Below are 24,005 nucleotides of genomic sequence, written 5' to 3'. Positions count from 1 at the left end.
TTACTAAATTTCTAATCAAGTCCCAGTTTAAGAAGCCTAATCAATAAATAAGAGTAACTAAATATATATACTATTATGTATGTGAATAAGTAGGAGCTAAAAGGTGAGATGAAGCTGAAATTAGCTTTGTTAAATACTAATGTAAAAGCAAGAGATACCATATATTAATATTGCACCTTGGTGATAAAGTGTCAATAAGTGCTGCTTTTATTTATTTATTTCATATATGTTAAACGCCACCAAACTAGCTCAAAAGAGGAAAAAAGTCAGATTCTTTTCAGTGTCCCCAATCCGTTTCCATTGTTTTCATGTTAGCCATAGAAAGTAGGCCTTTTCATTGTGACACAAACTGCGCATGCTCAGAGTGTGACGCATTCATTTTAACAGCGTCCTGCGTCATTGCTCACGTGCTCGATGTTTTTAATCAATGAAGAATTAACCCTGACACGAAGCGGAAGTTTTTACTTTTTTGTAGTTACTTTAAATATAAATAACCACGACGTGGGTTTCTTGCGGGACTGTTGGTTCGAAACCCACAGCTTTACATTTATAACATTTATATTAATGTTGTTAATGTTAGCTAAAAAGAAGTGGCTAGCCTTTCCTCTCTGCTTTTTTGTGAGTGGTGCTAGCTCTCCACAACATTAAAATGTATTTTGAGTCAAATTATGGAGAAGACGAAGAACAGCGAGACTTATTCGTGAATCCGGGCTATGGAGGACAGAGTTATCTGTGGCACATTGACGGCAGGAACTAAAACGTTTACCAGCGGAAGAACCGCCATGTTGGATTTACTTCCGAGGTGAGTGAATCAAGAGTTTTATTGGTGTTTCCTACAGTCTGTCACCTTTCACAACACTTGTTAATGAGTGACTAAATTTAATAAATATTGTTTTCTGTTAAGTAATATTATTTTTGTAATGTTACTATTAATGCCTTGTGGTGTCCTCTGTCTGTCTTCTCTTGATGCTGTGTGGTGACGTTACAGGAAAAAGACTCTACATGCAAAAGTTTTATTACGTACATTAGACTTATTTTTCAGGCTTAATGACTTTTGACCCTCGACCTGACTATTTTCCCAAATCTTCCAGAAAGTTCTTCTGTGTGGTCAGACACTAAAGCCTAATATTATGAAGCCGAAGTTTGCTTTAGTTTTGGAAAATGGTAAAGAGTGATTCTACCTAATTTTTCACCACCTTGAGAATCAGCTCTAGATTAAAAACTACAATACTTGGAGTCTTCACACCCAGACTAGATTATTCTTCACTCACAGAAACATTAAAATAAGTGTAGAATAATGTAGTTTTAAGTTTTTGAGCTGGGCTAGCTGTGGTGCAGATGGAAAAATGCTTATATGGATTAAACACCTGCACTGAAAATATGTCACTTTAACCACTTTAAATTGCCTCCATCCCAGCCATTCTCTGCAACGTTGAATTTTAGGTCAAACTCATGCTGAACTAACACTATATTTCTACAATTTAGTGGTTATATTGAAGCATTTTTAGTCATTATTTGCTAAAAAAGTTACCTTTCTCATCCAAGAACATCTACAACATATTAATTAATAAGTTTACATTGTACTTTTAAGTATTATTTACTCAGTACTGTTGAAATAAATGTTTTCAGATGTTTATTTTTTAAATGTCATCCACTAGATGTGCATCGCTTAGAATCAACTGAAACATAGTCAGTCCATTGCCTTCCACTTGATTCTCATCTCCCTTTACTGCTCCGTCTGGGATTTCTCCCATTGAACTCAGTTCTTTTGGTTCAATTGAACAATGACGTTGATTTTCTGCACCATTCTAGAACTGTAGTTTGGTGCAGGAAGTGAACAAACTTATTCAGTCGGTGTTGGCCACATTTCTAAATATTTAATTAGTGAAAGCAGTACCTGCAGAAGAGTGAATGCAGCTGGACAGGGCAACCCCCAAAGAACAAATATTCTGAGAAATTTCAGAGAAACTGGCCGCCTGACATCATCAGGCCGATGATCACAGCTCCCACCCGCCTATGATGCCATTTTCCTGCTCATATTTACAGCCCCACTGTTATAACTAGCATCACATTAAAAATGTTACCAAACAATTTTTTTTTCCCTTTAAAAGATTTCTAAAGCATGATCATCATGAGATGCACCTTCAAAGATGAAAGGTTTAATACCAGAGCTTAATAGCTCTGAAACAACTGATTGTGTTTTTGTTTCACTGGAGAATTAGGATAATATATCTTGAATGCTGCACTTGAGCAAAGAAATAACTAATTTACATGCTGAGAGGGTGAATGACGATGGAAAGTGAGGTTGAATTAAATGATCCGAGGCCAGAGTCGATTATATTGCTTTGTAAAATTCATTAGCTTGGGTTTCTGAAAGTGTTGGACACACTCAGTGACTAAGAATGCTGATTGCCTGTAAGTCTTTGAATGGTTGAGCATACAGTGACTTAATGATTCTGTCTATGTAGGACATGGACCTCAGTTGGGTTGGAAGAGAGTTGCACCTGCTTTGTTTCAAAGGGAATCAGTCGAGGTGGTTTGGACATCTTTAAGAAATTTTGGACATTTTGGAAGAGATGGGTTCCTGAGATCCTGCCTGGAGGAAGCCTCAGGGGAGAACAAACGCCTACAGAGGGCTTTTATTTCCACACTGAGGCCCTGCAGGGAGAGTTAGCACTGCTGCAAAAAATATTGCACCCTCATGGTTCTAAATCTAAACAAATCTGGCTTGTTATGGAAGAACTAATAATCCCCTAAACCTACCAACTGGTTTTCACTCATTTTTGCTAAACAATTAGTCTTTTCTGCCACTATGGAGGAATTGCAGAACAGCTTGAATTCATATTGGAGAGTTTTTGAAACATCATTTGACCATCTTAATTAAGGTAATGCGACTTCCTCTTATTTGGAGTTAATTGCAGATTCAGCCAAACCAGTTTCTTTGTTTTTGTTTCTTTTGTGTCATTCAGAGGCAGACTTGCTGCATAAACCAACTAATTGAGTTTAAGTTAAAAACTGATGGATATTGGCTTTCAGAATTGAATTCTTATCATTTTATTTTATTAATCACAACAGGTTGTCAAAGTCCTGAAGCATCCCAGACCATCTTTCTACCACCACCATGTTTAACAGAAGGTATGTTTTTTCTAAAATGCTGATTTTCCTCCAGTGTTGCCAACATGTCTTTTTACAGTTTTTTTTAGCTTTAATATGCTCATAAAATGGGCTTGTTCCAGTTTTGAAGTTGAAAAATAAAAGGAAAACAATTAGCACACAGTAGAGAGAGGGAAACGTAGAAGAATGATGGCATTAAATGAGGAACATTGAAGTCTACAGGAGGCCACATGTAGATCTTTGCACTGCTTTATGTTTGTGAGGAAGAAGCTTGGAGACCTAATGAACCGGCACCACACATAGAGATTTAAAAGAACCTTCTGTTTAAACCAATCTGCTTATATTTTCCCACAGTGGTGAATATCCAGACAGAAATCCTTTATTCAAAAGTAAAAAGTGAAATGCTGCAATTGTACTATATCATAGTATGCTCCTGTTTTAGACGTTGTCCACACATAGCTGCGTATCTGGGAAAATGAATACCTTTTTTTGGACAATTTATCCACACAAAAACTGAAAGTTTAAAAATATTGTTTATAAAAACTCAGACTTGTGTTGTCTTGAGAAAATGGAGATTTAAGATCCAGCACATTACAGTCGGCGACCAATAATGCGCCAACACATCCACATACTTCCTTTGACTTGATTCCCAAACAGCATTGTCTTGTGTTTTATTAACTTTATATTCTAATTATGTTTACCATTGTATCTGTCCACACAAATGTACTTCCTGGCAGCATGTTTAATTCGTAACAGGAAGTTATGGTTGTTTTGAAGCAATCTGATTGGCTGTCATAGGTTTTAGCTTTGTGCTACACTGCCCCCTATGGGTTTGGCATGTTTAAAGCAATGTTTGTGTGGTTTCATGTGTATGACAGTATTATTTTTTTTAAACAACGTGGCAGACATTTATTTTTACAAAGACCGGCTACATGTGGACAAAACCTTAGTCTTCACCTTAGTCATGCTAACTCTACACTTTGCTAAAGGAAGAACTAATAATATGATTTACAGTTAATTTCTTCATTTGGCTCCGACACTGAGGAAAAAAAAATGTTGTAATGTTAAATATTGTAGCTAAGCAGAATACTGGACTTGTCCTGTAATTGATTAGTTTGTCAGCAAAAATAGTTTTAATTGAAAGAGTAAATAAAAACATATTTTTCTTGCAATAGAAATCATCTCACTGTTAACACGTCTCGTCTTGTCGATGATCTGGATGCTGACTTCGCCACAGCTGTTCGCCGCCTGGATCTAAGGAGAAAAGTAAGCGTGCTGCTTCAATTTTTTTTAACTCCTTCCACAAAGAGCTACAGGTCTGCTTGACAAATTCCCATACATTAAGTCTTTTATAACATCAAAAACTAGATCAATTAGATAGATTTATTTATGTAATACCAATAATAATTTGTAAGCTTTCTAGCACCAAAACTTAGATTGGTGAAATCACATTCTCAATGTATTATGAGAATTTTTTTTCCAAATTAAAAAAATTATAATTTTTGGCCAAAGTTTGGTAGAAATGAGTTAAATTTACTCAGTTACATTTACTTAAGTTTATTTTAAAAATAACTTTTAGGAGTATTTTTACTACGCTGTACTTTGATATTATTGTGAAGTATTTCTACTCTTTAGTAAGATTTCTGGATTTTCTACCCACTGAATGAAAAATAAACATGTTTTAACCATAAATTCACCAGACACAGACACACACTTGCAGTTTTTGATAAGTTTTATAAGTTTTTTTTATTGATTTTGCCTGATTTTACTATTTTTTGTTACTTATATGAATTATTGTCATTTTTATCATTAAAATGCCAACATTTCCACTTGACTTTCTATTTTGGTCCATCTGATGATGTAATTTTTGAATATTAAATGATAAGTTGATCAGTTACTCAGCACTTGAGTAGATTTTTTACCAAATACTTTTTTACTCGAGTAACTTCTGGTACAGCTAGCTCTGTTTTTGACCAAGTGGAGGTTCTTGATAATAAGTTGTACGTTTTTATCTTCTCTTCGTTTCTTTTTCTAATCATTTTGGGCCAAGTCGTCCAACATGAACAATGAAATGAGTTTTGCAGAAAACTTCACTGAGGCAGAACTAAGTTAAATCATGTAAATGTCATATTAGTAATACATGAGATGTTCACAGTGAGGCATGTTTTCGCTGCGTGAAACACTCTGCAGACTATTCCTGTTCAGAGTTGACATCAGTTTTTTAAAAGAAAGCACCATTTCACCAGCGCTCCTAAATATTTATGTGTGTAAACCGCTGAGATATCTTTCATGCTGAGCAAAAATCTCCAGAACCATTTCATCTGTTTACCCCCAAATAAAACTGCAGGCGCTGCTGGAAACATAAAACGCATCACTTCCTGTGCTTTGTGGCAGAGCTTTCATCCCTGGGACTGACCTATAGCAGCGAGCGCTGAGCTGTTTTAAAATGCCAAACATAAAAGCTTTCTTGAGTGGGGAATACGCTGAATCGCTCTTGTGTTAAATCACTTGGCGGCGGCAGCAGAATTGCCATGAGTTGACATGAAATCTTTGCCACCAGGACTTTCTCAGAAAGTGTTGCAGGCTGTGACTTTAGGTTGGTACAATCCTCCAGAGGCTGCGCTCTTTGGTCAAACATCGGGCGATGTTGCTGCTAGCGCTCACTTCAAAGCTCCTCGACTTCTTGGACATGTTTTATCACTTTAATTAAAAAAATGCACCAACCAGCTGGATTATGTTGTTTATTTCTAACATCTGTCCAGCTGAGTTCTGCAAACCAATAATTTAATAAGGTCCAAGAACACAGGTGTGAGGGAAACTTTTGAACTTGTTTAAGGCAGAGTTTGTAAGTGAAAAGTTGAAATCTATTTGTCTTTTCACAACCACGTTTACTTTTATTTAAATTGGATGTTAAATAAAACCATAAACAATAAATTTTCTTCCTTCTTTCTTCCCTTTTGTTTTTCCTTCCTTCCTGTATTTCCTATTTTTATTGCTGCTAGTGTCCTTCCTTCCTCATAATTATTTCATTTACATTCCTTCCTTTGTTTTTTCTTCTCTCACTCCTACATTCTTTCTTTTCTTGTGCTATTCTTTTTTTCGTTCATTTTATCCTTTCTTCCTCACACTTAACCTCATTTCTTTTATCATCTTTCCTTGTTTTCTTGGTTTCCTCCTTTCTTGTCTTTTCCATTTTTTATTTCCTTTCTATCTTGTTTCTTTTCTTTCCTTCCTTTCCTTCATCCTTCTTTCTTTACATCCTCCTTTCCTTCCCTCTCTTTTCTTCCTTCCTTGTTGTTTCTCCAGAATCCATTTATATTTTCTACCATAAATCCTGATTAAACTTATTTTTTTTTATTTAAAATGTAAATTAATCACTGAGGAATTCTTGGAAATTGAGTTTAGATGCTTTTTGAATTGAGACACAAACACAGAGGAATCCTGTAACATTTTAATTGTAGATGATAAACTTTGTGGTTTTCCTCTTTATTTCTCTGCAGTTTAATCGTATTTCTGACCTGTTGGGTTTCTAGCAGCAACTTCCTGCCTTTTCTCTGCAGTTACAACTCTTCCAGGCAACCTGGCAGCAGATGAAACCTACACTGTTGCTCTCATATGCCATCCCGCCTACACAAGACCTCTGCTGCATGTTGGCAGACTCTTTCTTTTCTTTTTTTTTCCTGCTCTGAATGTTCATTTGAACTCAGCGCTGAGCCTTCAGGTGCTGCTTTAGACCTCGATGTCATTCAGGTGTGACGTTTTGCTGCACCCAACGGCTGCAGCAAAACGTAGTTCAGCTTTCCAACTTTTTGTATTTTCTTCCACTGTTTTATTAAAGATTTGGGCTTTTATTCCAGTTTAGCACAAGACACAACCACTTCCCTACTCTGATGTGTTGGAACGAGGGAGAAAACATGCTGATTTGACTCCAGATTTATAATCGTTGGTGCCCAGCAGCGACTGGCACTCAAATTCACCTCATCACACCTTGAATAAACCCGACTGCAGCTCAGATCTATAAAACAGCTTATGGAATAAGCAGAAAGACATTCAGTGTCTCTGTCAAGGACGTGTGGGCAGCTGGATGCAGCAACAGCCTGCAGCTGTTAGTTACAAGGTGCTGAAAGTTTTCCATACTGTATCCCATAGTATAATCCAGTGTCATGCTGTCTTTGGGAAAGCATATTTAATTTAAAGTGCATATTTAATTTAACATTTTTAACACTGACAGAGTAGCATAAAGTAGAGCATCATTGTAAAGTGAATGGAAAATTAAATATGGCTTTCAAATTTATGTATATTTTAAGAATTTACAGTGTTTGTGAAAAGCGAAAATGCTTGAGACCGCCTCTAAAACCACTAATAACTTACTATTTTAATAGCTCAAATACAATATATATATATTAATCTGCATTAATACACACTATTGAAACCTTTCTAGTGCTCTTCAGCGTACATTTAAAGTAAGACCAAGCTAAATTGCATGCAATTTTTCAGCTTGTTTTAATATTGATTATAAAGTACTTATTGCATTAGCAGATCATTTCACTTATAATATGAGAAATTATCTTGTTAAAAGTGAAATAATGGAATTATTGATTTAAAACAAGTTCCTATACCTTGCAGCAAAGTTACTTCTAATTTAGTTTGTCTCATTTCAAGTTTACTAAGATATTTTATTAGAAACCAGAATGAAGATTTTATGTATCTGCAGTGAATTTATTTATAAAACTAAAATGTATTAAGATAGAATCCTCTTAATAAAATCCTGGAGCAAAATATGAGAAGTTCAAGGCATGAAAATACTTTTTCAAGGGGCTGCATGTGTTTTATCATGAACAATCAGCTGTAAAAGTGCCTGCAGTGTGCCGCATGTTGATAGAGCAGATTCTCTAATGAAAGCTTGAGGGTTAAATAAGAAGAAATTAATGAAGGAGTCAAGAACTGGCTTGCTGTCTGTGCATCTGTCTTTAAAATGGATAGAAAGGTAATTGCTTAAATGCTGCAGGGGGATCCAGACTGTTGGAAGCTCCTGCATCGTTATCCTGCAGCGCCTTTTGCCACCTGCAGAGGGCAATGCAGCCCCAGTAATCTGATTTTTGGGAATATCTGGACACCGAAAGGAGACTTGCCAGTCATCTGCACTAAATGGCATCTTTCAGTTTATTTCTAAGGTCAGCCAAGCCTCTGACTGACGCCTTTTGACAATAAAAGGAAGAAAGTGTTGCTCAGCTGAAGCTCAATCCACGTTGCTCTGCAAAGAATAGAAAGCCGGCTTCAGCTAAAGCACCAAAGCTTTATCAGATTGTGAAGCTCATGTTATGTTTCTTTAAATAACTAAAAATGACTCATGTGGTGAGTTGATGTTTACCAAGCTCTTGGAGAGGCAGGAACAGTTGAAGATGTAACAAACAAACAAATTCAGCTCAGAAGCAAGCTATCTATTAGTTTGAATATCATTTTAATCCATCTTGCAGTCAAATTGGGAAGTAATTATCAAGAAAATGCAGTTTGTTGTTCATGAAATGTCTTTATTAGAAAACTTTTTAAGGGCTAAAAGGTGACTTTTCCTGATTTTGTATTGATAAATCAATGCAAATGTAAGATATGTGACCTAACAAAGGTAAATTAGCTGGTAAAAGGTCTATAATAATTATTTGAGCTTTCCCATTCCTAAATCATTACTATAAAAATGCAAAAGTTTCCCACTTCAACCCCAGATTAAGAAAAAAAAAATCTTTTTACAGAAAAGACTAGCGTTACTGAGTCTCCTCCTCATAATGATTTTTATTCATGTTATTATTTACCTTCCAGTTGATTTTTTTTGTCCTACTGTCAGAAACGTAAACATGTGGTTTCACCACCTTAAATTCTTTATTTCACTTTTCTGTGCTGAATGGTTAAAAAATAAAAAAAGATAGGGTAAAAATAGTTTTGGTAGAATGTCAAAGGTGTTTCCTGGTGTAATATTCTACTTATCTTAGTATTAAATTAAGAATTTGTCAGATCGTAATTGTAAAATGAGTCTGAAATTTAATGTGACATCAAAGTTTAACATGAGTTTATTACCACCTCAAAGCTTTATGTTTAAAGAAGTTTATGGGTGACCTGTTGTGAGCCAGAATATTATATAACTGATTCAGTTTCTTCATTTAGGCTTTGACTTTGAGGTGATTAACTCCTGACACCAATCTTGATCTGGGTCTAGTATATTTTTATCCGACTTTAATGAGGGCACTCAGTCCCTGATTGCCCTTCTTCAGACTGTCACTGCTACATTTTTCAGGAAACTCATATTTCTGCATACTGGCTGAAGAGATAATATATAAGTTAGCTTTTTATTGCTGTATTTAATGCATATTCTGGTATGAAATCTTGTGTTTTAAGCCATTATATTTATTTTATCACTTGATGCATCACTTTAAGGTCTCCTTATTGACCTTAAAGTGAGGAGATCTTTTATTATAAATAGTTTTAATTTGCAGAACCTGTCATGTTTGAAGGTCTTCTCAGAAATATTATGGCTTTTTATTGACTTAACCAACTCCTCCTAACCCTCTCCACTTTTCCCCACCTTCAGTGTTTCTTGGCTCCGCCCACATTTGGGGGAGTACACAAATACTAATTATGGACAAGTCTGATATGGCTATCCATTTAAAAATTTAGCTAAATCTAATGTTTGTATGGCTGGAATGTTTATCATGATGGAAGTGTTTCATACGAATCGGTTTTTGTTTTAAGGATACATAAATAAATGAGGATAAAGTCATAATATTACAAGAATACAGTCATAACATTACCAGGAAGTTGCAATATTAGGAGAATAAAGTAGTAATTTTAGGAGAACTCAAACATGAAAAGTAGCAAAAATGTTTGAGGTCATAACAATTATGTTTGTGCGGACCTCCAACAACTGAAATAAAGCCAAGTACATGAGGGGGAACTCGAAACTGCTGCTGTGCAAGTTTCTCAACAGGTTGCTAGGCAACCACAAGTTACTCAGGAATTTGTTGCTAGGTAACCAGAGAGTGAGTGAGTGAGTTAATTAATTCCACCAATCTTTCTTAGCTAGCCTAAGGTTGAGCGGCTAAAGCATTTCCTCAGCATACATTTCCCAGAATGCCGCTTGGTTCTGGATCAGAGTTCAGAGAAATTGTCAAAATTTTAACACATTTTCTATTGATATTGGCCCCAAAGGTCCTCAAAGGTTAAAACAAATGTATTTTTTTAAACAATTCAAATTATTTTGTTATTGTAAGTTGTGAAAGATGAATACTTGACACATTTGTCTGGTCTGAGACTGAGTGAAGCTCCATCTTCTGTTGCAAAATCTCTTGTAAAGCGACATTTCTCAATTAGTAGCCTGACAACACAATCAAATTTCGCTTCCCATTCTTCTCAAGGGGAGGGCTAATTTTGTGAGCTGGCACTAGCTGGAGCGTTGCATAATGTAGCAGCTAGAAAGCTTCGCGCTGGCTCATCAGATTCAGGCTTGATTCCACAAAAGCAATTTGCATGTGTTGGTGGAGACGAATTCAGTTAATGTAAATGAAGACTGTGTCCTACAACATAGTTGAACTGAAGCCCTCACTTTCCACTGTCCTTATCTGCAAAGACACTGCATTAATGAATGACCAACACTGTCATTACAACCTGTTAATAGTAATTGAGAACAATAAACTAATGCATCAACACACTGTGCCGTCAGTCGGTTCATTTTTCTCCTTGCCTTTCTCTGGTAGTACAGTAGCACACCTGATAAGCAGACAATGCGGAGGCTTGATTGAGGTCAGAGAGATAAAAAAGAGGTTAACAAATGGCAGGAGGAGATGCAGAGAGGCAGCGAAGGATGGGAAAAAGGCTACGGGAGATGGGAGGAAGAATAAGAAAAACAGATAACGGATAATGAGGTGTTCATGGGGAGGAGAGATAGAGAAAAGGGCAAAAAAGGTGCAAATAATTGGTGAGTGTAGTTTAAGGAAGAGACAAGAGATAAAGGTGGAAAAGGAGCAGAGGAGGGCTGAGCTATCTCTGGCCTGGCTGGGGAGCCGGAGCCACAACGGGGGAAGTAACAGGGTTATGGGAAAGCTCGACATGGGTGAAGCCACCGGCCTTTGACAGGACGGAAAGGTGTGAGGGGAGCGGCGAGGAACACGAAAGCCAGCAATGAGGCAACGCGGGGAAATCGGGGTTTGAATGACAGATTGGGAAGAAGAAATTGTCTTTAGTTACGGAAAAAAAATGCAGATCTGCGTCAGCTCAAAGTCTCAAATGACAGGTGATTGACGAGTGCTCTTCTGGGAAGGAACGCTAGAAATCTGCTTTTCACCTGACTGGATATACACGGCGCTCGACAGACTGCTGTTGATTTTATCTTGGGGGGTTTTGTCTAATAAACTGCACCTAGACAAATTAATGAAGGTGATTAATCACCTTCATTTTAAGTTGAAAGCTCTAAGAATTGATGAAGGAAGATTTTCTGGACGCTGTGGAAGAAAATAAAACATAATCTGTGACGTAACACACCAAGACGATTTAAGGAAAAGGTGATGGAAAGGACAAAAAATAATTCACTGAGAAATTACAGTAAAAGCTTTGCAAAAGTATTCACACTTAGGCCTGTCACAATAACAAATCAATAAATTGTCCCAATAATTATTGCGATAAACGATAATATTCTTGTTTTGAAACCATTTTCAAGTATTGTATTGATAAAGGCATAATATTATAATAATATTAATATTATATAATAATAATTAACTTTAATTTTGCAAAGAACACTTAACACTGGAAATGGAAGATAATTTGAATATCTAAAATAAAACACTATACTGTATCTACTACACCACACTATACTGCAATATGCTTTACTATACTACACCATACTGCACTGTACTATACTATGCTATATATACTATGCTATACCAAATCATACCATACTATGACATATACTATGTCTTACCTGTGCCATACTATATTATACTATATGGTGCTGTGCCACAATATACCAGGCTTTTCCTTACTATATTTTAACACACAGCCAAAACTGTAAATAAAATGTATTATTATGTCTCTGTAAACAGAATTTACATTAAAAGTATTAATCATGAGAATGGAAATTATTCAACTCATTTTAATTTGCGATAAATAGATGAATTGGTTATTGCGACAGGCTTTCCAGTTTTGTCCTTATTCTGATTTTCCATAACAAATAAACACTAATTAGTGGTTGTTTTTAAAGTGGGCAAAAATGACACACTTATTTTCAAATGAAATCTGAAAAGTGTGGCATGCATTTGTATTAATCTCCCCTGATTTAATACTTTCTAGAACCATTTGACCCCAGATAAATACATCCATGAGTTAAATTTCATTCCTTTGCTTGCAGATCAAATGCAAGTTAAGAAAAATTTCCCACCTGAATGAGAATCAAAATGTAGTTTTTTTTAATTTTATTTTAGGTAAGTTTTAAAAAAAAAAAAAACAACTTGTTTGACAAGCTTGGATTTGTCAAGGACCCCTGGCTGTCATGGAAACCACTGTGCAAAATGATTAACAGTGGAGATGGGACTCTCTGTTGTCTTTCTATATCTAATAAAGCTACTCAACAGGTTGTCTGTGTAGCAGCGGTGTAATTAAAGCAGCTGTAAAGGGGCTTCAGTATGCAGCAGACTCACCCTTGAGACGCACAAGACTTAATATATGAAGTTCTAGGGTAAGATTCAAGGATGTTTAATATTACTCTATAAATATTGCCAATAAATTGTGGGTGCGTTTGCTCTGAGTTGTTCCAGTTAGAGCTGCTGTAAAGAGAAAATTAACCTTAATATGCACTTTATATTCCAAGGCTTTTTGTCTGAGAATATAATAAAACTTTGGGTTGCAACTAATGATTATTATAATTAATAATTCTGATGATGAATTGATTAATCAGATAAAAAAAATTTCACATTCTGCAGATTTTTTTAATTTAACCACTTCAGTCATTTTTTAAAATCTAATATAAGAAAATAAACATTTTCTTCCGATAGCGCTTCATTCCTTTAGTGTACTAAAGCTAAAATACTTCTAAAATCAACCAATGAAAAGCTGAAACCTTTTTCCTTAAATTGGGGGTTGCAGCAAAACCAAACACAGTTCAAAGTCGTACTTTGATAGTCCAAAAGAAGATCGTGCTTCTAATGTTCGGCTCTGACTGATATGACAAAAGTTGGGTTATAATCACTCGCTAGCAGGCGTTGGAGGTTAAAAATAGCTCAAAGAAACGTTGAGTTGTCAGCTGCCTTCGACGCTCTGATGTCAGTCCTGCTCTGGCTCAGCGGTGTCATTCATTGTTGGTCTGAAGTGCTTTTGAAGGAGATGGTGTGAAAACAGCCTACGACTAATATTCAACCTTGATCCTGGAAGTTTGCAGTTGCAGGAGGAACACAGTTAAAGAGCAGTTTTTGAAGGACTCATCAAGATTATTTAACCGTCCATTTTATTTGTCTAATTCAGGCTCTGTTGAAGCCGCCGTCTCCATCTTTCCCTTTCTCTGTTATAAGTTATTGGTTCTTCATTTAATGTTGACCACTGTCTCAGATCTCTTAATGTGGTCAGATCACATTCAGCTGGTCAGAACAAAAAATAAATGTAATTATATATTAGCTGGTGCACTTCAAACAAACGTTCTCTCTTTCTTGAACTTCAAAGTATTTCGGCACAGTCTAACAGAAAGTGCATATGCTTGTTATTCGGTTATATTGTGTGCTGAATCACTAAAAAGTGAATAAAAATGTATCTATCAAATATGCAAATTTTAGATTGAATAAAGCAGTTATGTCCTGTGTTTCACTCTAACACAAGGCACTGTATTATTACCATACTATATCATATTAGGTTGGTATAGTATGGTATGATATGTGATATTAATATTCTATACTATGGCTCACTATACAGAATCATACTTTAAAATGCTATACTATTTAGGGAGGACTTTTTAAATTAATAATTCAAATTAGAATAAAGTAGCTAAGAGTCAGAGCTATTAACAAATTCTACAATTTGTAATGAGATGAGGTGTTTTATGGCCAGATGGTGTTGGTGTTGATTTACAAAGACAAAAACATGAATAAAACTTGAAATTGTGTTTCTGTTAAAGCAGTTTAATAAAGAAACTGCATCCTTGGCTTCCATGGCAGTAAATCTGCTGCTGATTATACTTTTGCCTCCCTTTGCATAACAAGTAGCTAACATTTAAAGGAGTGGGTCAGATGTTACTAATTGTTGCTGTAATTCAGTGTTAATAGAAGATCTTCTATTAATCCAACAGAGAAGCTTTTCACAAAACATGAAAATGTCTAAATAATTATGTTGTATTTCATGTCAAGTGATGGGAGTACCAAGGTGTTTTTTTTTATTTGCAACTGGTTTGTGAATCATTCTGGGATAGTTTTATCATCTCCTTTAGCAGTTTTTTCCAGTGTAATTGATACAAACTTGTTTATTCTCCTTTTGGTTTTAAATTACCTCCTGCACAAAACAGAAAGCAACATTTTTTTCCTGTGATCTTAGAGTCTTGACATTCTTGTTTATTTTTCTCATTTCTCAGTTGGATGTTATGCATTGCATTTTTTCACAGGCAGAGTGTAATCTAATTTATGCGGTTATTTTGCAGCTTGCTGTATCACAGAACCTTGTTATCTGTTGTTGATATAAAAGTGTCAATTTCACACTTGTAGCTGTAATTGGGATTTTTTTATGTGAAATCCGAAGTGTCTCAAAATTGATAACGTTTCTTTTTAAGCACTTCATTTTTAACTGAAGTTTGGAGGCTCTGGTAATGAACAAGATGTTTGATAAGTTGCCTTAAAGTGGGAGTATTATGTCAAATTAACTTTTTGGAGTTTATGTGGAACATACTTGAAGAGTTGCTTTGATTACACCACATTTAATATTTATGGGATGAACTGATAAAGTGTATACTCACCTCAATTTGAGACTCCAACTCTTAATGCATTCAAATTACAAAAAATAAAACTTCAGATTTGACTTAGACTTGTGCTATCAAGACTTGAGGCTTAACTTGAACTCGTAGTCTGAGACTCTAGTCTTAGTAATAAATTGAAAAGTTGCAGTTGCAGCGCATGTTTTACTGTGAAAGGATTTAGCTTGAGTGTTGTTGGTAGATTATTATGGGATGTTAAAACCTGAAAACAATCTCTTCATGTTAGCTATCGCTTCATCGTAATGTATTAAATGACTGTAGATCAGTTTGGAAACAAAACAACCACCGACATCGTCTCGCTGCTAAGCTAGCTGTAGCATTAAAAGGACACTTCCTGTTGAATGCATCAAAATAAAAGCTCATTCAGGAGTTTAACACTCATTATGTTTTTGATTTATTAACTAAATTTGGGGATCAATAGACAAAATGTAGATTAAACATTTTTTCCCAATATTAATGAAACTTCTCCAGCTCACAATGACAAAATTTAGTGCAATAGATGAAGTTGACAATATGAAAACAGGGATAAATAGGTGTTAACTTTGTCATTACAAAGCCTAAAAATCAAAAACTTTAGCACTTTAATCTGTTTCTAATATTTTTAGTAGCACATAAATGCCCATTTATATTTCTAATAGTGGTTAATATTACACTTGATCCATTTCTAAATAACATAAATCAGTCTTTCATGTTGCATTAAATGTAAACTGAAAGATAATTATTAAAAGTTAATGAAATAATTTCTGACATCATAACCTACAGCGATGTAAGGTTAGATGTTGTGCGAAAATGTTTATTTCTGTCATTGAGGACTTGGACTTGAGTAAAACAACTAGCAAACATTCCTGGCTCCTTTGACCTGAACCCATAGATGGAAAGTCTCTAAATGAACACTCACTCCTAGGATATACAGCTTGAAATCTCTTCTAGTTTTATATATTTTTCCTCTGAGTCCGGCCCTTTCCGATAAAAGGTCATCAGGTTTTTGACGGCCTCTTGTCAAGTGGAGGAGAAAAAAGATGTAAAAAGAAAAATCTCCAGCAGATGAAACAGTTTCTTTGCTTTTAAGAAAGAAATTGAATCCAGCAAAGACCTGACACAGGATCATCCCTCAGTTGATCATCTACTGTTTGCCAAGTTTCACTTAGTATCTCTCTGGAAATCAGTGTCTTTTATCTAAAATACAATTTTCAGTCTGTCAGACTGTGTTATATTTGCCATTTTACACTGATTAAACTAAAGAAAGGGGAACAAATTGTTTTTGTGACAGCCTGTTGGTAAAAAGTGCCCAATTTAACTTTTAATTTAATATCGATTTGCTAACTTGTCTGTTATGTGTCAGCTCAACTCTTATTCATTCTTCAGTCCAGGAGGCGCTGCAAGCCTGGATGAAATGTAAGCTAGCCTTGGATTTTTGAGTTTACATGCTCTCAACATGAACATATTGGTTTCTGGGCTGTGAAGGATTTATCCGAGTCATTCTTTTCAAGTCTGGAATGGTTATTCAACAACACATCATCAGTGCAGTTTAAAAATGACAGTTGGTTTCATAAGTTTTTGTCTTTTTTGTTGTTATTCACTCAAAATGTATACACAGTATTTATTCAGTAAGTATTTTTGGTTTAGTTTCTTGTGCAAATATCTTAGTTTTGTCTTGTTTCAAGTGTATTAACTTACAAATAGCTGTTCACCAAGATATAGAAGGTTGTTTTAAGTAAATAATTCCTTAATATTGATGTAAAGATACTAGTTTTGTTCACCTATAACATTAGTAAAATGAATTGTTATAAGATAAATAATCTGCCAGTGGAACAAGTACTTTTTCATCAATATTAAGGAATTATTTACTTAAAACAAACTTCTATTTCTAATTGACAAGCAGTTATATTTTAGTTTAGTTTTTGCAGTGTGTAATATTTAGTTAAGCATCCCTCAACCAGTCTTTTTTTGTCACCACCTATTATCTTTTTGCATAAATCCTGCAAGATATTTGATAAATTATTAAAATACGTTGGTTTACTGCAGAGCAACATCCTGTTGGTTTCACTTTTACACTGTAAAACATTTGAAAGCGGTTTAAGTTGAAAATGAAAGTCCACCTGCTGCCTTAAAAATGCAATTTAGGTCAAAAAGAAAATTGTTTTGGTTTTAACTCAGAAATTAAAGTTCATGTAGTTGATTTAACAGAGACAAGTTGTATAAATGTTGTTTTTTAAGTTCATTAATCTTGAATTTTAACTTAATTTAAACCAGATTATTTCACAATATTCAAGAAAAAAAACTGCCCTCACCTAGTTAAAGATTTCTCTATTATTTTACTCACAATATCAAGTTAAAATAACCACTTTTTACTTTAGGATAATTACAATTTTTGTTTCAAATTACATTAACAAAATTTCTGATCAGATAATGAATTTTATTAAACATCACAACGAATTCAGCTCAAAAACATTTAGTGTGAACAGGACAAAAATAAATATTTGCCTTAATAAAACACAAGAGTCAGATCAATGTAACGCACTTCCATCTCAGGATACAAAAACATGCCGCTAAGCATTCTGGGAAATAGTTCCCACTCTTGTCTTTTAAGTGCTAACCTAAAAACTGTTAATAAAATGTTAACACAACTTACTACTGTAATTTTATCTTCCACAAACTCACATTTAGGCTCAAAATCTAAAACTTGCTAAATTTATTTGACTTAAAGAGTAAAGAATAGCAGACAACTAAATATGACTCAAATGTTTTACAGTTCATTTTCGTCTTATACATGGAATATTTCTTAATTCTTCCCATTTTTATTTTTTGTGCGCCACAGTTAAATGCATAAGAGGTTGTCTTGAATTGCTTTTTTCAGTAAAACTCTCCCCTGTTCAAATCACACATGTAAAAGTTGATTTTATTATGTCTGGCTTTGTGTCCCACCAATCACTACTGACCGTGGGGTGATCAGCACCTGACATTTCCACTAAACACACCGGCTGCAAGGTCTAGAAAGCAGTCGGGGTCATGTTACAGCAAATGAAACAGTCAATATCTGGTATTACACCCTCTGCCACGTCCAATAACACAAAGCCTCAAATAATTCAGCGGCTTGTTATTAAAAAAAAAAAAAGAAGTAGGCAGCTTTGGTGTGTTAGACACCAAATGTCAGTGGATATTGTGCTCACAGGGATCCATACCTTCCTGTTGAGCATTTAAGCCAAGCAGAGGAACGAAGGATTTTTTATCCCTCAAACTTCTTCTGCCTCAAACGTCAGAGTATTTTTCTGGATTTTATGTGATGGACCAGCACAGAGTAGTGAATAATGGTGAAAGGAAAGTCAAACTTTGACAAACAAAATCTCAGCTATTGCTGCAATTATAGCTGCAAGTCCTGAGAGTACACCGAAGGCTGTTGGGAGATAAATTGTCCTAGAAATGATGGCAGTAAACAATAATATTTTTGTTTTGGGTCTACTTTCAAGATATATGGGTTTCCCCCAGTGTGTTATAAGCCTGGCGGGCAACCAGGCTTTACTTGTTCCCCACCAGGTTAAGAATTGTTTATTTATTCAAGTCTTTTTAAAATGTTTGCATTTTTTAAGACTTTTTAGTTGGTGTTCAGGTATTAATCTTTCAATTCTTAAGTAACACATAATTATCAAGTGATATTTTCCAATTTCCTGTCAACTAAAAACTCTTTTTTTAACTCAAAAACACGACTGATGAATGACTGCCCTATCAACTTTACAAAATCAGTACAGCCAGATGCTTTTCCCAGATGGCAACATTCCCCCTCTGAACAGATACCTGAGTCCTAAAATCAGTATTTCGGAGCTAATTGTTGGTTTTTCTTAATGCCTCTCCAGTAAGGGGATATATTGCTGCATGGAAATAGGCTGTTGGGAAGACTGATGGCCACCATAACGCCAAACGCGTCATTATGAGACGGCCGTGAATCATAAACAAATGGCATTACAGTCAAAAGGTGCTTCAAGAGTGAAGGAGAAGATGAGTGTCCTGTCTGGCTACATTAAATGAAGCAGTTAGCGTCTTCCACTGATGATAAATCTTATGTGCACTGGATCAACATGTGCTTATAAACACCAATAGTCTGTCATTGGGTCCCTTTCCTTAAAATTTACCTACGAAGGAGTAAAATAACAGCACTTTTCTCTCATCGTCGCCTTCTGTCATTGTAGCTGCCGTGAAAAAGCGGTGGAGCGTCTCGGTCATTCGTCCATGATCTATGTTGATGACGCCGACTTTCCCGCACCCAACTCCATCTGGAGTGACCTTAGTCATAACCCGGTCTTACACCGCTAGCTCCAGTAGATCCCATCATTCATCATGACGCATCCTTTAAATTGGCCTTCTGACAATGACTTCCACGTCACAAATTAGTAGCCCAACAGCTACATACATACGGAAATAAACAAATAGCTGTAATTATCTGCAGGCAGGGTGGCACTATTAATCACAATAATGGGTCGAGCCAAGGTGGCGGAACCGTTAAAGGAAGCGTCCCATTATCTGGAGGTTTGGGACGCAGTGTCAGCCCACATGTTTAGTCACACTCTGTCAAACGAACACCAACAATAGAGAAGAAGAGTCTACAATCGAAGTTGTGAGGATTTTAATTAATATGAATTACTTTTGAATTTGTAAGTCCAAAAATGCAGCACTTGCTCAGCATCGTTTAGATTAGACTCACTGACCAATAAGGCGTATCATTTATGATTTATTGTTATAAATGTCTTTTGATTTGTCTTTGTTACAATAAATTCCAATGAACGATGTTTAAAATTTTCCAAAACTGACAGTGTTGTCCAATCAACAAGTTGAATTGTTGATTTCAGCTACTAGTGCTTTACATAATAAAAATATAAAAATATAAAGTCATAGAAGAGACCACACAGTCAACAATTGAGAAAACCATTAAATATTACATTTTCCAAGGTGATTTAGTTTTTCTACAGCAATATTTGTGTTTGTTTGGCTAATATTGCTGTGCCATGCAATCATAACCATAGTTACCTGAATAAAATAAGAAACAAGCAGTTTTTATTGTCACTTTTATCGTTATCACGATACTATTGTGATAAAACTTTACGTCCGTATTCAAATCTTCTTAAACTAGAGAAAGTAATTGTCTTTCTTTAAGCTGTTTTCATTGTCATTTCAAATGTTGAATGACTTTAACTGGAAAACAAACTTTTATTAAACCTGACAAACTGTAGCAAACATTTTCAAAGCAGGAGTGACGCCCATTTGTTAAGCGAAGACGTAATTTCTTTCTTGGGACCTTCCATAATGGTGATTTAGTAACAAATGCTGGTTTTAACAGTTTTTCCAGTTATTATATTAGATTTCCACAACAGAATGACCAGTAATATTTTTTTAGATTTCTTTTTCTGGTATTTATGTTAGAAACTGTATGGTTTTTTACATAATTTGTCAACATCCTTTACATATTCAAGAACTTTCACACATAATGTTTTTGCATTTAGTGTATAATATGTAGTGGAGGCTTTAAAGCTAAAATGGAAACTATTTGCTTCCCATTCCTGACAGGAGGAGTAATTACATACCAGCTAGCTTGTTTGTGAATAATCTTACTTGGTTTTTAGCTTCTCTTATCAAACTGTTTTTAATTACTGGAGATTTTATCGTGTACGCTGATAACACACTCCTGCATCAAGGCTATGGATTTTCTTTAAGACTGTGACTGAGTGTTTGGATGTAAGAGTAAAAGATCTTGACCAATTAAGTTTGTGCGCTCCTTTTTTCTTTTTCTTTCAGAGAGTCAGCTGGAATTGAAACTACAGAATAATAAGATTCCAGTAGTGTTGAAATTGTATTGAAATAATCGTCAAATTATTCAGTAATTGAATAACTGGCTTATACAAACTCAAAAAATGCCAACTGCTTAAAGAATAACACATTCAAATCAGCAAATAAGAGAAAACTGGACAAAAATATATATATTTAGCATTTAATATATAAATAAAATAAAAAAAAGATATTATGCCCAGAACTCAAGTAGTTTTAGCTGCAATTAGTGCAAATTATGTAAAAAACAAAATATCGTATTAAGCAACTTCTGCTATTCAAATATTAATGCAAAAATTAATCAAATAAACAATGTTACTGAATTTTAGACAAAATGTTTAATTTCTTCTTTCAAAATGTTTATTTGCATCTTTTAATTTGTTTAAAATATTGTATAAAAAAGGCTCAAGGTTTCCCAGAAAACTTGCTAAGCCTGGTGGTTGAGTGTCATCCATCCAGCAGCCCGTCGTGTTTTTGAGTGTAAAAATGCTTAAAGTTGACAGGAAATTTGAAAATATCACTTCATAATTATGTTATTGAAAAGATTGGAAGATTAATACCTCCTGAACACCAACTATAAAGTCTTAAAAATGCTAACATTTTAAAAAGATTTGAAAAAATAGGCACTGCTAAGTTTGGTGGGGGCACAAGTAAAGCCTGGTGGCCCGCCAGGCTTAAAATACACTGGGGGGAAACCCTGAGGCTTAAGAATCAGTAAAATGTCGTAGTTCTTTTTAACCGACTAATTATTTGAATAATTAGTAAAATAATCACGTACTAAAATGATAGTTGGTAACTGTGTTGTTTAGGACTAAAAACTGAAGCACGTATCTTAGATGATCTGATAAGTCTGAACCTAAATATTAGTAAAAACTTTAAAACGGCAGAGTATATTTAACTGTAATTTATCTGAGGCAAAAAAGAAAAATCTGATGTGCACATTAGTCTGACCATGACTGCCTTTTAAAATATGCAACACTGTTATCACAAGACCAATCTCCAGCTCGACTGAGTCCTAATTTCCCTCAATGCAAGCTGAACATGTCCTTTCTTTGTGACCCTTCCTGTCTAATAGATGCCCGTTATTGTCAAACGTAATATCCAGAGAAAAGCTCATGCTGAATTGGAGAGGGCGTTACAAAGCTAAATGTGGTGCGGAGGCGCTCCTTACACTTTCTAACTGATGATGTGTGAAAGTGCCTCTTAAATTGAACTTTCTGTTCGTGAACAACTCCTTTCAATGTCATCTTTTCAACCTTTTCTGTTTTAACATTTTCTCAGTATTTTCAAATACCAGCCAAGGCTCCATCTCCTCCGCTGACCTAATATAGCCCACTCCTGTGAATTGTGCTGCACCTAATGACTCAAAGAGTATAATGATGGCTCATTTCAAACAGTTCAGCTCTCACTCTGCAGCCTGAATGGTTTTCACATCTGTTGAACATGCAATAAATAGTCGATAAAAAATAAACTCTTAATGTCAGATTGTTGCAGCTTCATTTGATTTAAGTTCTTTACATCTTTAAATACGGTTACTGTTTTAATTTTGCCACATTATGCTTAATATGAAGCCACCACTATATATATTTTTAATGCAAAATTATAAAATAACTTTAGTATCGCTATCAATCATCTTTTACAAGCGACACAGGAAGTATTTCTGTGTCTTTTTAACCATATTTCTTTCCTGGGTGAAGTTAGCATTAACTATTTGTACTCAGTTTCCAGTAGAAATTAGTCTGAGCTCCATTTATCACACATAGACCTGCCACAGTAATCAATAAATCAATTAATATCATGATCATTTAAAACAAACTCAATAATTTTCATTTGTTTTTCTCTTGTTCTACCAAAAGTTTGGTGCTTTTGTCTCAACTCGCTCTTTTCTTGAAGGACAGTTTTGTTTACAGAGACTCTAATTAATTTTATTTGTTGTTTCTGTTGTTTTGTTTATTTATCCTGGATATTTAAAATGTCTTCCTTTTCCAGTATTTTAATTTAAAGCTTACTGATCTTTGAGGATGTGTTCTTCCATTATTATGCGTCAAAGAAAACACAAAATTGATCAATAAAAATATTACAAAAAAACAACCTAAAATCAGCTACAAAATGGAAATAAAATACTTAAATACACAAATTAAACAAACTGTTTTTGTTAGACAGAACATTAAACGCTAAATGTCTTTACGTCATGAAGTTAGCACATCATGATAAAATGTATTTTCTTGGGCAAGATTGTTTTATTAATATTATTGTGAATGATATGATATTATCGTTTATCGCTTTAACTACTGGAACAATTTATTGTCCAGCAAAATTAGCTTTTAACAGACCTAATTATAAAATCTTACCAAATAAATCGAAATGTCTTGGTACGCTTGAAATATAACAAAACTAACTTACAATACATGCAACTTTTCAGCAAATATAGCCGCTTATTTAGAGTCAATTATTCATTAATATTGATAAAAAGTACTGGTTCAACTGGCAGGTTATTTCACTCATTACAAGACATGTTTCCCAAGTGAATTTATTGACCAGTGGAACTAGTAGTTGACTATTATTATTCCCAAAAAATATGTGAATGTTGCGCATTTACCTTTCCACATCCTCTCTAGCAACTCTGTTGACTTTTTAGCTCAACCTGATCTGAAAGATAAATTTCCTTTCTTAGTTTTAGCTGCTAAAAGGTTAGAAGAAACACATCTTCCTGTTTGTTTCCGGCACCTAAACATCCAAAGGTTCAGTTTGACAGGATTTCATTTCATTCCCTTTTCTATCGTCCACTTGGAGTTGAAGTATAGGTTCAGATTTTCACCGCCATTGACGCTTTATGGGTCCAACAAAGGGCGCGGCGCCAGCTGAAAGTGAGGCTCCTCGTTTGTCCAATGATGAGTTGAGAGGCAAGCATGACACTCTGGTTAAATTAAACGTGAGAGAGTGACAACACATTCAGAGGTGGTCATTTTGAAAGCGATCACTGTAATCACACACTTGCTGTAATTGGCAATCCGATGCAACAGCAATTTCAATCAAAGCAGAGGGCTGGAGCTCTGGCTATTTGTTTATCAGACATGTGAAGAGAGAGTTG

At 34.9% G+C, this 24,005-nt stretch overlaps 1 protein-coding gene across 2 annotated transcripts in view; it reads left to right on the top strand.

Moving 5' to 3' along the window:
* Positions 1-24,005, top strand: part of LOC102228431 (NLR family CARD domain-containing protein 3-like) — a 971,185-nt gene that overhangs the window by 429,948 nt on the left and 517,232 nt on the right. The gene's annotated exons all lie outside the window — the stretch shown is intronic.

Source organism: Xiphophorus maculatus, chromosome 24, assembly GCF_002775205.1.
Source record: "Xiphophorus maculatus strain JP 163 A chromosome 24, X_maculatus-5.0-male, whole genome shotgun sequence".
Lineage (NCBI taxonomy): Eukaryota > Metazoa > Chordata > Actinopteri > Cyprinodontiformes > Poeciliidae > Xiphophorus > Xiphophorus maculatus.
Note: the sequence above shows the minus strand (reverse complement) of the source record. Positions and strands in the feature narration are given on the sequence as shown.